General features: G+C 39.6%; 1 protein-coding gene across 1 annotated transcript in view; it reads right to left on the bottom strand.

The window, feature by feature from the left end:
- SAMD12 (sterile alpha motif domain containing 12) overlaps positions 1 to 15,196 on the bottom strand; it is a 193,088-nt gene that overhangs the window by 64,220 nt on the left and 113,672 nt on the right. The window lies entirely within an intron of this gene.

The raw sequence follows: 15,196 nt of genomic DNA, 5'->3' as shown, positions 1-15,196 counted from the left end.
CCCTCTGATCCCTCTCCCTCCTCCTCCCCTGCAGGATGTCTCTGATTTATAATTGTCTTTGTTGTGTTTTGTACTGTTGTTATTTTTTTTACACTGATGTCTTATTTGGTTCCCCTATATTCCTGTTATAAGTGAAACCAACCGATATTTTTCCTTTTCCTTCTGGCTTACTTCACTGAGCATAAATCTTTCTAGCTCCATCCACGTTGCTGCGAATGGCATGAGTTTATCTTTTGATTGCTGAATAATATTCCATTGTGTATATATGCCACATTTTTTTGATCCAGTCATCTATTTTGGGGCATTTGCATTGTTTCCAGGTTTTACCTATTGTAAGTAGAGCTGCAATAAACATAGGTGTACAGCTGTTCTTTTGAATCAATGTTTTTGGGTCCTTTGGGTAGATCCCTAGGAGTGGAATTGCTGGGTTTTATGGTAGCTCCATTTTTAGTAGACTGAGGAACCTCCAGACAGCTTTTCCTAGTGGTTGGACCAGTTTGCACACCAGAAATGTAGGAGAGTACCTTTTTTCACCACATCCTCGCCAACATTTGTTGTTGCTTGTTTTCTTGATATGTGCCATTCTGACTGGTGTAAGGTGGTATCTCAGTGTGGTTTTGATTTGCATTTCCCTGATTATAAGGGATGCTGAACATTTTTTCATATGCTGTTGGCCATTTTCATTTCCTCTACCTCTCACCATGCACAAAAATCAACTCAAAATGGATAAAAGAACTGGACATAAGACCTGAAACCATAAAATATATAGAAGAAAATATAGGTAAAACCCTACAAGACATACATCTCAGAAACATCTCTAAAGACTCATCACCCAAAGCAGTGATAGTGAAGGCAAAGTTAAACACCTGGGATTACATCAAACTGAAAAGCTTCTGTGCAATAAAAGAGACATTAACTAAAACAGAGAGACACCCCACTGATTGGGAAAAAAATCTTTGCACTCCGTTCAACTGATAAGGGACTGAACACAAGATATACAAAGAACTCACCTGGATCAACAAAATAAACAATCCAGGCAAGAAAGTTTCCAAAGAGAAAATTAAATATGATGAATTTTTAATGAGGGAAAAGTTATATTTTTTCAGTAGAATAATTAGACAATTCATTCATTTGTGAAATATTTAATCAAGTATTTACTACATGCAAGCCACTTTGGGACACCCTAGTAAGAAATGATGAAAAGACACCTGTTCATACTTGGCTATGGTTTAACTCAGGAGAAAGTGATAGACGCTAAATAAGCCAATAGTCAGTCTTTGGTATGTGGTATTAAATGAATCTAACTTTATGCCAACCCTATGTCTTCTTTTATTTCTAAAATTGACTTGAAATGTCTCCCATTTTTATTCATTTTTATGGGTATAGTATGAGCTAAATTTCTCTTAATTTTTTTTGGTTAAGGTAACACTGGTTTACAACACCGTGTATGATTTAGAGGAATAGGTTCCCACTTTCTCAGATGTATGTCACAATACCACACCCATCATCAAAGTACCTGCAGTCCACTATTATGGACCACTGGGTCTCCCCCTTTGTTACCATCCCTACTGCCCCTCCAGCCACTGGTAGCCTCAATTCTGCAGTTTTGTTTTTGTTTTTGTAGTTCCTTTGTTTTGTTTCTCCATATTCCATATATGAGTGACATCATCTGGTATTTGCCTTTCTCCTGATTTATTTTACTTAGCATAATCTCCTCCATGTCCATCGACATTGTCACAAATGGCAAGAGTTTATCTTTTGTAGCTGAGTAGTATTCCATTATGAATATGTACCACATCTTCTTAATCTATTCCTCTGTTGTGTTCTTAGGTTATTTCTGTAACTTGGCAATTGTAATCGGTGCTGCAATGAACATAGGAGTGCATATATCCCTTTTAATCAGTGTTTTGGCATACTTTGGATAGATACCTATGAGAGGAATTGCTGGATATTATGGTATATGTATTTTTAATATTTTGAGGAAGATTGATACTGTTTTCCATCATGGCTGAACCAGTATACATTCCCTCTAACAGTGTACATGGGATCTTTGTCCTCTATATCCTTGCCAACATTTTTTAAAACTATATATGCGCCATTTGCAAGGGAGTATGGTGGTATCTCATTGTGATATTGACTTGCATTTCCCTGACAATAAGTGATGCTGAACATTTTTTCATGTGTCTGTTGGCCATTTGTATGTCTTCTTTGGAGAAGTGTCTATATAGCTCTTTTGCCTATTTTATTTTTGACTGCGTTATTTGTTTTCTTTTGTGCCTATTTTTTCACTATGCATTTTATTCCAATTTTAGTTAATTTGTGTATATTGTATAAGGTAGTGGTCTAATTTCATTTTTCTGCATGTGGCTATCCAGTTTTCCCAGCACCATTATGAAGAAACTTTCCTTTCTCCATTGTATATCTTGGCTTGCTTATCCATATAAAAGTGAGTTTATTTCTGAGCTCTCAATTCTGTTTCATTTGGACTGTGTGCCTATTTTTATTATAATATCACACTGTTTTGATTACTAAAGCCTTGTAGTATAGTTTTAAGCATGACAGTGTGATACCTCTATTTTTCTTCCTTTTTTTTTTTTTTTTGGGTTAAGATTGTTTTGGGGATTTGCAGTCTTTTGTGATTCCACATAAATTTTACTAATATTCTGTTTCTTTGAAGAATTCCATGAAAACTTTAATAAGGATTGTTTTGGGAAAGATTGACATTTTAACAATGTTAATTCTTCCAAACCATGAGCATGGAATATCCTTCCATTTCTTTGTGCTTGCTTCTATCTCTTTTAGCAATGTCATACTTTTCATTGAATAGATCTTTTATCTTCTTTGTTCTGCTTATTCTTAAGTATTTAATATTTTTTGATGCTACCATAAATGGGATTATTTTCTTGGTTCCTGTCTCTTCTAGTTCATTATTTGCATGTAGGAAACAAACTTCTGGATATTGACATTGTAGCCTGCCACATTAATATACTAATTTTTTGTTATAGTTTTTTTAGTGTAATCTTTAGGATTTCCTACATATATTATCATGTATTCTGCAAATAGTGATAGTGTTACTTCTTTTCCCATTTGGATTCCTTTAATATCTTTTTCTTATCTAATTGCTCTATCGAGGACTTCCAATGGTATGTTTAACAGTAGTAGTGAGAGTGGACATTCCTCTATTGTTTTTAATATTTTCAAATAATGCAATTCAGGACTATGTGTACATATGATAATGGGACTCCTTTAGACACATTACTTGGCTTCTAAACCTTGTCTTCTTTCTCTTCCTATACAAAGTGAAAAATATAGTTATTGTGATAAATGTGTATAAGCCTTTCCTTCAATCCAGCTTCAAACCTGAATTTGACAACTGTTTTTGCTTTATTATTAACAGGCATGTGGTGGGTATTAACCACATTTAAGGGACTGCAGAAGGGACAGTGATAAAAAACAGATACACCACTTAGTTTCATACACACCAGATGGCATACACACCATGGCAACCATAGATCATTAAAAAGGAAATAAGCAGAATGTTTATATGTATGTTTGTTCGTTCATCCACTACCCATCTGTCCACTGGCTAGACCGATGCCATGAAAGAGGGATCAAACAGAACATTCTACAAAATCAAAGACAGTAGGTAGGCAGGTAAGCAGGTAGTTGGGTATGAGGGAAGGAGGGATGGAGGGAGCACCAAACCAGACAACATGGCCGAATATAAGGACAATGAGAAATGGGGGCAATTTACAAGATCAAAAGAGAATAGAGGTGAAACATCACTTGAAAAGACAAAAACCAATTGCTGGTTAGCCCCAGATGTCAGGATAAATGGTTAAGTTCTATGAGAAATAAATGAAAATGGAGGAAAGTGCTGAGTCCCAATAGAATCTTCAGTGAGTAGAGGAATGGATGGCTCCTTTCCAGACCAAGAAACTGGAGCTTCACATGTGTTGGGACTGCATAGAACCTTGAGCCTAGACAGACTCTCAGAAGCAAGGCAGACCCAGCTATAGATGATGACAAGAAGCCCGGGCAGGCAGGGGCTCTGCATCTGCTAGATGTGAGAAGTAGTAGCTCAGGCAGGCATTAATGGATCAGGAGACTGAGAATAAAGGTAAGAGTTTATCGGGGTTCACAGGGAGCAATGCAATATAGGAAAGGCAGTAACCCTTGGGAAGATGAGCATGTGGTGGTTAGGAGGAGAAGCAGCTTCCCATGTCTGGCACTATCTCAGAAAACAACATGGACTCTGGGAAGACAGGGCACCCCAGTTTTTGTAGGAACTGGAGGGCAAATGAAGAATCTGACAAAGGGGAACTGGTAGCAATTCCATTCATTACTAGTACTAGGTTACAATGTGGGTCAGTGTCAGGGCCACAAAGGTCAAGCCCAAAGGAGTCCCAGTCACAAGAGCTGACTTCTGAGGAGGGTTCCTCAAATTCCCTCTGACTAAAGACCATAAACCACCCCACACCTATTGGCCTTGGGTACAACCCTCAAGAGGGCAAATGGCTTCAACTGTGGGCATCAGAGGGGTTTCCGGGGCAGGGGCCCAGGCAAGTCATCATACTCAATTACTGGGGTTGGCAGGAGGAGGAGAGAAATGTATGTTTTGAGCAACACATTGGAATTATAACTTAGCCTTAAGTAGATTACTGGATCAACCACTGACTAGCAAAATGAATGTCCTTGGGGAAGTCGTTTAATCTCTATGGGAGAGTATGTCTGAGTTTTCATGTCTGAAAAAATGAAAATAATATTTCAAAGGCAGTTTACAGGAGAAGCCCTAAACAGTAACAGTGTTGCTAAAAGGATTAGTATTTCAGCTGATCTTTAAATTATATATTGCCCTTTACCCTCTGGCTTTGCAAAAAATAAAGGAGAGCAAGAAAAACTCCCCTCAACCATTGCAAAGAAAAGCACTTGTGCTTTCTAATAGGTGATGGAATTAACTTCACTGAACCTAAATTGGTTGTGTTGTAAAATGGTATAATATGACTGAGCCGTTAACCTGAAAGAAACCAGCAAACAAGAAATAGCAGGGTCAAAGCGACTTTGTATTTTCACTGGCCCATGAAAGTTGGGTCAGAAACCACTGCAGTGAACACTTCAGAGAAAGCAGGCCTCCAGAAAAAGGGTATTCAAGGTTGACCATAGTTAAAACCAAGGAAGGATCAGATTAAGTAAAGAGAGATGTTTATATTTGGGAAAATGGTATTAATTTGGAATCTAACTGTGGAACAATGACTGTTTAGCTAATAATAAAGGCTTTTCCTACAATTTTCCAAAGGCAAGTCAAGAAGATATAAAGTAGGTCTTTTGAAAGTAGGGCAAAGGATACACAGAAACAATTCTATCTGGTATTATTTGGCTCCTTTGTTTTGAGCTAATGCAGTGCCTGTTAAAGTCTCCTTGTGGGTCGCTCATACACACTTTGGGTCAAGATTTGCAAATGTCCTGACCTTAAACCAAAGCCAATAAGAATTCATTATAAATGGTGGGTAGAAGTCACTTAAAAGATTCATCCCAACATAAGAAACAGCTTGGAAACACTCCAAATCTTATTGAGATAATTTGGGGGTATTCCCAAAAAAATTATAAATGGAAAGTAATGAATATTATGATTTGCTGTGTTGACTTAAACAGAATGGTTTGGTCTTATGAAGTCAAAGTAGAAGCCAAGTGCATGGTTTTCAGAGTGTGTGGTACAATTTGAAAGGGCTCCCGATGCCAGCAGGAAAGAGGTTTCCTTACATCATAGTTGCAACCCCATATGAAAATTGGGATAACCTGGAGAGTTAAAAAAAAAAGAGTTAAAAAAAAGAACCATGTTTGAGGTCTGCTCCAGATTAAATTAAATTGATTCTCGGGGGAAGGCAGACCTCGGAAGCAAGGATTATACTTCCCAGTCAGGGTTGAGAACTAGTATACATCCTCAGAAGGGTGTGTGCAAATCATAGAACTTGATGGCTTTCTAATGTTATTACTCAATCGCCTTTGCTCTGGTGCCATGACTAAAGAGCAATGTTCTTGAGGTTATTTGATTTTCTAGATGACTCCTTCCTTAGTTCCTAACAGGTGGTCAGCTGACCCAAAGCATTTGCCTGCTTGCCAGGTACAGTTCAAATTTGAAATTAATAAAAGGTACTTATCATTTTCCAATTGTATTTTCATTATTCTGAAAATTTTTACTTTAGAATCTGTTTCACTGAGAGAAGAGATATGCAAGGCTTCAGATGCATCAAAAGCTAAGGATAAGACCTGGGTCTCTCAAGACGCTCAGGTGCTGTCCACAGGACAGCCAGTGGTTTCATTTGTTTAGTAGAATTTTAAGGCAGTTAGTATATTTCAGAGGGAATAATTTTTATTTTCCTGTATTGCAAATTTATTATTTACAACAATAATTGTAAAATTGTTACACACAAACAAGACATGAGGTACATCCTTGACTACCTTGGTCCCTACATTTAAGTGACCAATATCCCTCTTGGCCTGGGACCAAGGAAGTTCCTGGAACATGCGATTTTCAGTTTTAAAATTCAGACAATCCAGCAGAACCCATGCCATAGAAGGTGCCTGGGACTCAAGACTTTCAATGCTTCATCTGAGATGAGTTGGTTATCCCATGCCCATGCTCACCTCCAGTTTCCTAGAGGGATCCACAGTATAAAAGAGGTTCTGTGAATCACCAGGTGTGAATCACCTGGTGGCAGGTAAATGGAAACAAGCATATTAGAGGTGGCATAAGTGCCCAATGACAGATGAATGGATAAAGAAAATGTGGTATAGATACATAATGGAATACTATTCACCTTTAAAAAATGAAATCTTGCCATTTGCAACAACATGAATGGAACCAGAGGGGTTGTATTAAGCAAAATAAGACAGAAGGAGAAAAATAAGTACCACATCATTTCACTCATATGTGGAATATAGAGAAACAAAATAAATGAACAGGCAAATTAAACCAAAATAGACCCTAGAAGTCAGACTGCAGAACTGAAGCTATCAGAGGGGAATTATGGGGAGGGGGATTCAGGACTAGGGATGGGAGAGAGGGCACAATAGACTGTGGTGGAAGATTATTGGATTTTAAGTGGTGCGTGTGACCCTATACCCCTAAATCACATACACTGTTATAAACCAACATTGTTTCAATAAAAGATACAATTAAAAAATGAGATAGTCTCAATCTCATTTCTCAATTCTCAACACTAAGACTGAAAAAGCAGCACTCTATTGCAGTCTAGAGTTAACACCTAGCACAGTCTTTCTATGGGTGGAATCTCAGTACAGACTTGAAAATAGTCACAATTCAGGCGCTGGCAATGAGAAAATAGTAAACAGGAGCCTCAACTCAGATCTACGGGGTGGGGAGCCAGGGGGATCTCACATCCAGGGTGCTTAGCTCATTCCAGGTCACAGGATCAGCAGTCCAGACAACCTTGACGCCACATGGCCACATGGGTAACCTTGTTAGCTGTAGCTAATATTTGTTGAGTATTTAGAGGAAGATATTTGCAAGGATTAAATCAAAAAAGATAAACTCATGCCATTTGCAGCAATGTGGAGGGAGCGAGAAGGAGTTATGCTCAGTAAAATAAGTCAGAAGGAAAAAGGAAAATATCAGATGATTTCACTTATAGCAGGAATACAGGAGAACCAAATAAGACATCAGTGTAAAAAAAAAATAACAATACAAAACACAACAAAGCAAAAACAGACGATTATCAATCAGAGACATCCTGCAGGGGAGGAGGAGGAGGGAGAGGGATCAGTGATCAGAGGGAAGGAGGGATGGAGGAGCACAGGGGACTGTGGAGATGGTGCAGGGGTACACTGGTGAAGGAAATTCTATGGGGACCTCACCAGAGTCGGGGGGGGTGAACATTGTTTAAAAATGAACAATGATGGGCCTCCCCGGTGGCGCAGCGGTTGAGCGCCGGGTTGCAAAGCTGCCCGCAGCCTCTCCAGCACCGGTTCCATCCCCGGCTGCTCCCCGCCACCCGAGGAGGGTCCCACATGGTGTGCAGACCTCTCCTGCCGCCCGCTGCTCCCCCCAGCAGTGTACTTCTGTCCTTCTGCCTGCTCTGCTCCCTGCTCTGGCTCAGGTGAATTCTCTCACCCTCCTGCGCTTCTGACTGTACCCAGTGCTTGTATAAATAAATAAATAAAAATAAATCTTTAAAAAGAGGAAAAAAATGAACAATGATGTAAAAAGTAAATTAAAAAAATTAAAAATGATATTTGCAAGGATTATATAATTTTATCATAGCTGTTAAATATGTATAAGGAAACTGAAGTTAAGCTATAGGTAAGGATTTTATTCTCTCTTGAATTTCTTCCATGTCTGGCCAATAGTAGGCACCTGATACACCACAGAAAAATGCTATTACAAAAATACTAACTACAAAAGAGTTTCAGTGTGGGAAGTATTTTAAAAGTAAATTTAATAAACATCTTTTGCTTCTTCAGGTGTTTTGCAAAATGGCTAGCATCTATTTAAGAAGTTCTATAATTGATCATCCTTTACACATTAAAGAGAAAGATTCAGATTAATATTACCAATCCAACACTTAAGTAAAGTAAAACTACAAATGATGTGTTTTGGCTAGCAGTAATGCGGGGCAGGGGGCAGTTAGGAAGGAAAATTAAACTGAAAATTAGACTCCCTGCCCACAAATTTTGACAAAACTTAAAGGAAATTAATCAATCACTTTATACTTGTTTTGCTGATCACAGAAGGTCTCTGACTCCACTTGACATAAGCAAATAAAGATGGTAACACTTGACATGTAATTCTTGGTTCACTTAATTGGATTGCTTCACAAGTCATTTTCGGTAATCAATGATTCCTAGTAGGAATCACAAAAGAAGATACCAGGCTGCAGGGACCAGAAAATGACAGGACTGCATTTTCTTCAGTCATCTAGTCAGAAGCGGTAGAACAATTCTCAACGGCTTCCATTCCCTGTTCATCTATCCTTGTCCAGATGACTTCTACTGGCCCCTTTGAACCCCAGGAACCAATTACGTAGTCTGGGAACTCTCAACTCAGATTGCTGGCTGGGCTCAAACCACCACTCAATAACTACATGACACAGGGCAAATCATCTTTGTATGCCTCTGCCTCATCATCTGTAAAGTGGAAATAACTATAGTCCTTGAAGGAAGAATTAAATGTAAAGAATTAAATGCAAGAATTAAATGTAAAAAAAAACCCATATACAATGTTTGGAGTAGCGTCTGTCATATGAAGGTTTATTATTGTTTTTGTTGATCTATTTATGGCTCAGGGTTGCAACATTCAAATCACCAAGACACCATTCCAACTCAAGGGCCCAAAAGACAATGAGGGGGTCCCAAGACCCCAGCCTGTCTAAACCCCCTGGGGCTAAGCATGGAGGCCAGTGTGACACCTTGCTCTAGACTTCTAGCTCCATAAAGTGGGAGCTAGAGGCCTGCTACAGTCTACTACTTTGTTCTCGCCCTTTAAACCACAAGTCTTAATTTGTCACAGGTAACAAGACAGTGTTAACAGCACCAGTGTGGAAATCAGTGAACAATGTGCACAGAATAGTCTGGTCCAGGGATTGTAAACCCACACATACACACCCCCTGGCCCTGGCGCCTAACAGTAGGAAATGGGAGAGGATGGTGTGGGAACAGCTGAAGCCAACAGGCCACAGCGTGTGCATCCGACCTTGGGCAGTGTCACCAGGCAGCGACATGAATGAGCAAGGAAGGATGGGTGGCTGCCAACTGCCATGATAATCAATTCCTCTTCACAAGGCCCCCCTGCGTTGGTAGTAGCATCCTCCTTAAACACACCTGAATGTCTTTCAGCTACTGTTTGTTATTCTCATTGGTTCAGAAATGTCTTTAGAACAACAACAACAACAACAAAATGCTGCCAAGGGAGATGGAAGGAAACGCCATTTCAGAAGGCTTAATTGTTAAGAAACAATACTCCACTTCCAATAGAACATTATGGGGTTGAGAACTGGTTTCATGACTTTTGTGTCCCCTTTACACCTCTCAAAGTGCCTGACGGAATCCTGGGCACTCAGCAGTGGCAGGTCAGAAGAGGTTTTTAGTCCAGTTCCATCTCTGTACCAAACTTTGCATATATGCTATTGTGACTGTGCACCTATATGACTATGAGGATGTCTAGTAGCTCTATCTTTGGGAATATAATTCCTGTCACTGGGCAGAGAAGTGAGGTACCAAGGGAAAAAAAAAAAAGCAATGGCCATTCTGAGGAGAAAAAGGAGTCACGTGTCTATTCTTGCTGCATGCCTGAGGAGCCGCACAGTGCGAGTTTAAGTCTAAATGGTGGGAGGCTGGTTCTGTTACACTATACAGGATCATGCTGGATTTCAGGAGTTTTCCATCACACTCATCTCCATCTGCCTGTGTCCACACTATTCTTTCTGCCTGGATGTCACAGCTCAGGACTTTTTTGCCCACCTACTAGGCAGGCCAAGACTCACTCTTCTGTCCTCCCAGCACATAGCAGCCACAAGTCCACTTGTCTTCCTGTCACCTTTTAAAACTGAGGGTGCCATGCAATATCCCCAGGCGTTTACTGCCTTGTTATGGATCAATGCGAGGGGGTGCAATCCTGCAGGGAGCTGCCATGGCTTTGTTCCAACTCTGAGGCTGCAGAATTTTCAATAGGGCTCTACACGGTATATGTGTTTTTCCTCCTTTTAATAAAATGGAAAAAAATTCATGGAGATTCAGTTTGCTTGCTCTGACACTCATTGGTTTAGCTTCCTTTGTGGACATTTAGGCAAAAGCAACTAAAAAAGTATGGCCATTCTTTAACTCCCCATGCAGGGAACTAGCCGACACTTTCAGGCATATGTTGTGATTTTTATAGGTTTATTGTAGTGTTAGTTGTAATTGCAATTTCACTGGACACAAGCCATTGTCCAATGCCAGGAAAATATTTTAATAAATTGTGGAATATACATAGAATGGAATACTCTATGGTTAAAAAGAAATAAAACTACCTATTATACTGATGAGGATTTTTCATTGCTGAGACCAGTAAATATTTGTTTAAAAATGAATATATCCCTGAGGAAAATAAAACATTATATATGACTCCATTTATGCTAAAAAGCAATTCACATATACATACAGTAGATACTAAAAAAGGGGTAGTGGTGTGTGAATTAGTTTTTACTACATATTCTACCACTTTACCAAGGCTTTATGTTCAAGTATTACTTATACAATTAAAAAAATTATTGTGGGACAAAATATGCTGTCTACATGTTGTTGCAAAGTAGGAGCTGGATAGAAGGTCCAGGTCTTTGAAAGCTCCTCCTTTCTCTCTTAGGTGTTTCCTTCTTTTTGTAATGGAAAGAGTGGATGTGGAGTTGGGAAGGTTCTGGCTCTGCTTCTGTCAATATTGTCTTAGGCAACTTAGCTGAGTCACCCAACCTTCAGAAGGTATGCGCTGTTTCGTTAGCAACCATCTAGGAATAGTGGCTATCTTCCAAGGTGATTCTTGGAATAAATAAGATGATGCATATAATAACTCCTTCAAAACAATAAAGAACTTTCCACATACTATTTATCATTGTGATTACTGCTCCCATGAAGTACTAGCACAGTGTCTCACACATAACAAAGCACATAATATAAATTAGAAAAATGAATGACTGTATTAAAATACATGAATTGAGTCTTCAGTATTTGCTCCTTCTAACATGTTCTTTTACTCTTTCAGGGATATCTCACTGGGAAAAATAAAAAGACCTGAATCCCTACTTAATCTAAGAAGTCACTGATTTTAAGACATGCATTTATTGTATGTGCCACTGAGACAAAAAAAAAAAAAGAAAGATACTAAATAAACTATGTCACATGCTGCCTGATTTTGGAAATGTGAAAATGTAGAAGAAAATGTACATTTAAGGATCTACAAAATACAGTATTTAAATAAAAAGCCTCAAGCGAATTAGCTGATCAATTATACATTGTGTCTCTCAAATGAAATTAGTAATTTAATAATAAAAAAAGAGGCATAGTTCTCTCATATCAGTGTTGTTTTATAATGCCTGTTCCCCTTTGGAGGTACTGGTCACAGCATACTTTTTTCATGTTTTAAAAATTATAGAGAATAGATAATTACTAGTGAATGCTGACCTTTTCTTTATTATGAGTAATTATGCTATTAAAAGCACCATTTGGAACTTAATTTGATATACAAATTGTTCAATCACCTCATCTGCTGTTATAAGGACTTGTAGCAGTCACCACTCTGGGTAAGAGCAAGACAGACCTGAGCATGAAGCCATTTCATCATGTACCATGTTGCAGAAATTTTAGTTGCCTCAAAATAGTGCCAAAGCAGTGGCCAACCAATAATTCCAGTAAAATGCTTCAAGCACCAAATTACAGCCAACATGTCACTGCTGAAAAATGTGCAAAAATAAAACTGATAAAAATCTCCTTACAAAGCCTAAATTGAAGCTTGTCGTTAAAAAGTAAAACTAGAGGTAAGCAAAAATAATCCCTCCTTAACAAGTTCAGGGATAGTGTCCAGCATATCTATTTGATGCTTTGTGGATGGTGATGGCAATGGCAGTGATAGTGACAGTGCAGACAATGGTGGTAGCCACAGTGGAGCTCCAAGTTCTTTGGCATATTTCCCAAACCAGGGTGACCTCAAGGAACGGCAGTGAGGTTTAGACAAACCACCAAAATAGTCTGAATCCCAATTTCATTGCTGACAGCTGTAGTATCATTAGAAAACCACTGCCTCAATGTCATCACCCATAATATGTGAATAATACAAAGCACCTCGCAGACTGTTATAAGGGTTGGCGATCAATCTCAACAGCTTGCCGCTCAGGTGCTTTTCAACAGTTGGAAAGAGGAGAATTAATTGTATTTATTCTGTTATCTTACATGAGAAAGCCCTAGTAGAAGAAAGTAGCTGATTAGCGTAAAAGTAAATAAATAAATAAATAAAAGTCTGGCCTAACTTTCTGACTCAGAATAGGATGATTTGAAAAATTTCACGAATGCCCATCTTATCCACAGCTCTTGTCTTACTGTGGATTTTAACAGACCGAGAAAAAAAAAAGGTCTTAAAAAGTCTCAAAATGGCCTGTTCTTGAGAGGATTTTTGGTTATTTCCTATTTCCCCCACCTTTGCATATTGCTACCTTGCTTCCAGCAGGTGTCAGTGATGCAGAGGAGAGGCTGGAGATCAGGCTGGAGAAAGGGGACAGACAGGCTGCTCCCCCTGCCCCTGCTTCTAAGCAGATCCCCGCCCTCCCCTCTGCCTTCTATGAGCCTGTCACTCCATGTCCTGCTCGTGAGCCCTCATGTTCCCTTCTATAGGTATCCTTTCAGTCCCTCACCACATCCTGTTGGTTTCCTAAACCCCCCACCTCATCTCATTCCTCTGAGTGGTCCCTTCCTTAATATTAATTTTACAAACATCCTTCTCAAGGGCACCATCTGTTTTCTCCCTTGTTAACTGAGAATCCGAGAACGTTCTGTCCATTCATTCTGTACTTACAAGCTCAGTGGGCACACGACCCACTATAGTCTCACAACTCCTGACTTTATACATGGAGAACTCAAGATGTTTTAAGGGTCACTGATGTCTTCACTTCTCAAATTTGCTACCTCCCCAGCTCTGTCATTCCCTTCAGACCTTCCCAATAAACTTCAAGATCTTGATCAAGGCATATGAGACGCTTTGGGATCGGGGTCTGACTCGTTTCTCCAACTGCACCCCTTCCTCCTACCTCACCTGCACCCTACCTGCTAACTAGCCATGCCATTCACTGTGCCTCTTAAATTTGTCACCTACTTTTACACACAAACCTTCATGCATGCCGGTTCTTGTACCTGAAGCCTTCCATGAAGGCTCCTCCATAACACACACACTACTGCACATTTCTATCCAGCACAACACTCATTTGTGAAGGAAATGTTGACTGCCACGGCTCTGTCTCCACCTAAGGTTACTGGCCACTTGATAGGAAAACTGTGTTTCTATTCTTAACCTAACAAAAATCTTCAACAACATTGGTGTCATGATCTTAGTCATCCTCAACATCCAGCAAACTTCTAAACCACACTTACTGTGTGCTAGACATTGCTTAGTGCTTCTGATACAGTATTTCACCTATTGGGCCATCAATCTTATGATACAGATGCTAATTTCACCCCTACCTCACAGATGTGGAAACTGAGGCACAGGATGATTAACTGATTGGATCATAAAACTAGTAAGTTGCAGAGCCAGGACTGAAATCCAGGCAGCTGTGATCAGGAATCTCTACCCTGACCCTACTTGCTCTACTACCTCTCAGGGGCACTTAATTAAAATTTGTTGGATTATTAATAAATGCTAGTGGGCTTCCTAGATGTCACCTAGTAAGGGAGCAAAAAAGAAAGAATGTGACCAAGTGTGGTTACATATAAGACTTTTGGGAAAATCCCATTTAAGCTTAAGATCCATTAACATCACCATGTGATTTCTTCCCCTTCACATGAGGAGCAGATGGAATTGCAAATCAACAAATTATTCAATGTGCTCTAGCAAAGCATTGCTAGAATCTTCCCTTCCTAGCAGTCCCTTCCCAGTGGATGAACTGAGTAGCAACAAGGTGGCAGGGGCAATGCAATGTTTGCAGATTTCCTGTAAAAAGTACTTTCCCTTCATAGAAATCTTTCCTATAAGTATAAAACTTATAGGACCTTGATATCCAAAATAGCATGCAAAGGCATACCTGATATCAAAATTAAACCTGCTTCCACAGCATCACCTTAGCCTGTTTCAGGGTGTTGTGATTACACCTACTTCCCTGACTAATCATCACGGGTCCACTGTCCTGGCCTCAGGCGTGTGAGGTGTCCGAACACCTCCCCACACTGCTACGACCCTAGTGTGGGATGCAGTCTGCATGCTGCTGTTCGCCTCAGGGTCCAGATGAACTGCCCAGTTTCCACACCTGGACTAGGCAGATAAGGGAAGATTCTCACCTGCATGCAAAGGGCAGGGGCAGTAAGGGTAATTTCTAGGTTTCGCCGGGCCTTTTTAGGGAATAGAGGAGAATAAATACATTTTGGATGTTTTCTGATTCTTGGTGCTTGAAATATTCATCCTACAGTGATAAAGAATCTGAGGAGAGTGGAGCCCAGAAAGGCTGGG

The sequence above is a fragment of the Talpa occidentalis genome, unplaced genomic scaffold (assembly GCF_014898055.3).
Source record: "Talpa occidentalis isolate TD23 unplaced genomic scaffold, MPIMG_talOcc4v2.1, whole genome shotgun sequence".
Classification (NCBI taxonomy): Eukaryota; Metazoa; Chordata; class Mammalia; order Eulipotyphla; family Talpidae; genus Talpa; species Talpa occidentalis.
The sequence above is the reverse complement of the archived record's forward strand: the minus strand, read 5'-3'. Positions and strand labels throughout refer to the sequence as shown.